Here is a 3,646-nt window from a genome sequence, read left to right as displayed (position 1 = left end):
TATATATAAAGGATGTTCTCTTTGGCTGCACCTTCCACCTCCCGACTAGATTTTCCTTCTCCATGGATTTGATCACTTGAACTGTCTCATTGCTTAGTTATGGTTATTTCCAGGTTCTAGTTAAGTTTGTCATACTCCTTGGCTTATTTCTTAGGTTTTGGTGTTTCTAAGGTTGGTTTTTTGAATTTCTCGACTGGTTTACTGTTCCATTGAGACCATGGACTCTTCTTTCCCCCCTCTCTCGACTGAGGTTGTGCCCAATGTTAAGAATACTTCCTATGTTGATGTTGTTGGAAACAATGTGGGAGCGGTAAGTTTTACTGAAGTGGCTAGTGGCAATTTTTCTATGACTTCAATCTTCTTAGGGTCAACCTTCTTTCCCTTCTCTAAAATCTTATGTCTCAATACTATCCCCTAGTAACCATGAATTAACAATCTCCTAGTTTGACACTAGATTCATCTATTCACACCTTTTTAATAGCTTGACAAGATTGTTAAACTATGCATTGAATGATGTGCCAAACATAGAGAAATCATCCATAAAAACTTTGATACTGGTTTCAATCAAACTAGAGAAGAGGAACATCATACAATGTTGAAAGGTGGCTAGTGCATTGCGTAGTCCTAAAATCATTATCTGAAAGGCAAATGTTTCATAAGGGCTAGAGAAGATGGTCTTGTCATGGTTCTAAGGAGTAATGAGATCTGATATTACTTTGAATAGCCATCTAGGAGGTACTAAAATGAATGTAGAACCAATCTATCCAACATTTTGTCTAGAAATGGAAAAGGGAAATGATCCTTCCTTATAGCTATGTTCAGTTTCTTTTAATCAGTGTAAATCGTCTTTCCAGTGAAACTCCTAGTAGGTATCAACTCATTTTTCTTGTTCTTTATTATTGTCACTCCTCTTTTCTTGAGTATAAAATGAATTGGATTAGCCCAAGCACTATTTGAAATGGGGTAGAAGATGCCTGCATCAAGCCACTTCAAGACCTCCTTCTTAACTACTTCATAAATGGATTCAGTCTTCTTTGTGGGTTAGTTGTCAGTCCATTTCATTTTTCATCAAGATTCTGTGTAAGCATAAGGATTGAGTTATTCCTTTTATATTAGATACGGTCCATATAAAGGCTTTCTGAAATGTCCTAAGAACCCTAATTAACTTGTCCTCTTGCTCCTTGGTCAAATATGCAGAAACAATCACAGGGAGAGCTGATGGTTCTATTAAATAAGCATACTTGAGCTGACTAGGTAGGGCTTCCAATTCCAACTGAGGGGCTTTCTCAGTGGAGTGTACTAAGGGTGTTAAATCTATAGCAGCGTCAAGCAACTTAAACCTCACTATAGAATCTAGTATCTCCCCCTAGCAGTAATGTAGATTCCACATTAGGAGTCTTTTCTTCATCCTCTATATCTATTTGCTATACTTGTTCATTTATAAGTGTCCCCATTAATTGGCTAGCCACTACTCCCTCCATGACTTCCACTCAACTATAATGGTCCTTAGCCGGTCTTAAAAAAATTTCATGGACCACATAATATCAAAGGTAATTTTCTCATCATTCACTCTCATGGTTAACTTTTGGTTATGCCCATTAATCATTGCTCATCTAATAGCTATAAAAGGTTGAATTAAAATTAAAGATTTCTCCTTGTCTTCTTACATTTCTAAGATTACAAAGTCAGCAAAAAAAGTAAACTTGTCCACATCTACCAAAACTATTTTATAACTTCGATAAGATAACCTAAGAATCACTTTGCCAGTTGTAGAGTCAGATTGGTGGTGTGGCTTTGCCTAATTCATACCTCTTAAAAATAAACATTGACATCAAATTGATACTAGCTCTAAGATCACACTGCTCCCTTCCCATAAATTTAGCTCTTATGGAAAAAAGGGTCTTGAAACTATCAGGGTCTTTCCTTTTCTCAGGCATTTTCTTTTGTAAGATCGCATTGCAATCCTTAGTAAGTGCTACAGTCTACCAATTCTCTAATTTCTTTTTCATAATCAAAACATCTTTCATAAATTTGGCATAGCTAGACATTTATTCCAGAGCCTCAACAAAAGGTATGTTTATGGTTAGCTTCTTAAGGATCTCTAAGAACTTAGAAAATTGCTAGTTCAGCTTTTACTTCTGTAACCTTTAAGGAAAAGGTGGTGGAAGTCTCTCATTCTGGTTAATTCAAATGAGTGAGACAGGTCTCTCTACATCCTCTACTAGCATTCAAGGCTCAAATAATATAGCATAAATTTTTTTGGTGAGTTACTCGCTCCTATTGGTGCTTTTCAACTCCTTCTCACTCCTTAACTTAATAGCTTGCCCCCGCTCCTTTCCTTTCTCCTTACGGTTCATCTAGAATTGTTGGGTGATTCCCCAGGGGGTTTATTATTCATTTAATTTTCCAGCTGTCTGATCTCGAGTTTTATTACTACAAAGTATGTAGGGTTATATTCTCAATTTTCTTTATTTATACTTCTTCCTTTATAATGGTGTCAAAAACTACTTGAACCCGAAGCAAATAAGACTGCAACTATTTTATTTAAATATTGGGATATTATGAAAGTATACATATCATTATCAAGCAATATTAAAATTACAATCTTTTAAGATAAAATTAGATAACAAACTCTACTTTAAAAAATATTCTTACTTAAACTATAGATGCTACAATAGGAATAAAATTTTGATTTTTTTGGTAATTTTTGATAATTGAAAATAAAGTAAATAGCTAACTAAATTTAACTATTTTTGTAAGATGAAAGCAGTATAAATAAAATATTTTTTTCCTTATCATGAATCAGTAAGAAGTATAGTAACTCTGTTATGTAAGTATCTAAATTGCATTGTGCCAAATAGGAGTAATATTATTTTTACCCTTACTAGAGATGCTATAAAGAACATTAGCTAATTTAAAGTTTGAATAATCTTGAAGACGGGCTAGGCAGAGAAGATACTAGCTCTCACTCAAGAGTTCCATCTTCTCCCTCCACTTGAGGGCTGATATCTCGTGTAAAGAACTAAAATAATAAAACAAATTGGGGGCTTTAGCCTTTCACTCTAAAGTCCTTTAACTCTAAACCCTTTCAAAATTTAGTTTCCTATTTATTTGTACTCAACTATATAAATTACATTCTCATCCATACAATCTCATGTGATTCTTACCATTAGTTGACTGAGACAATATGATCTTAGATTGATAACTAGAGATTTAGGTTGATCACCTATTCTGAATTTTTTTTTTCTATACGAGTAAGCTCCTATAATTAATTACATCTTAATTAATTCTAAGTTTACCTAAGAAAACTCCTGATTAACGTTAATATTTGTTCTTCTAAGAAGTTAAGATCAAGGAAAGAAACATCAAATGTTTATTCCTAGGGTAATATATTGCTAAGAATCCAATTCTACCCTAATGGTTTTGTTCTACTTGTTCATGTCATGTCATTTTTTGTTTTGTTTTATGTTTGTTATATCATTTTTGTTTATTTTTTTTCATCGCTATCCTACAGGTTTTTGTTTTTGTGGTTATCCTAAAAGTTTTGGTTTTTTGTGGCTATCATAAAAGTTTTGGTTTTGTATTATTTCATGTCACCTTGTTTTTGTTGTTTTGTTTTGTTTGGTTTTGTCATATTATTTCATTT

Source organism: Phalaenopsis equestris, unplaced genomic scaffold, assembly GCF_001263595.1.
Source record: "Phalaenopsis equestris unplaced genomic scaffold, ASM126359v1 Scaffold220887, whole genome shotgun sequence".
Lineage (NCBI taxonomy): Eukaryota > Viridiplantae > Streptophyta > Magnoliopsida > Asparagales > Orchidaceae > Phalaenopsis > Phalaenopsis equestris.
Note: the sequence above shows the minus strand (reverse complement) of the source record.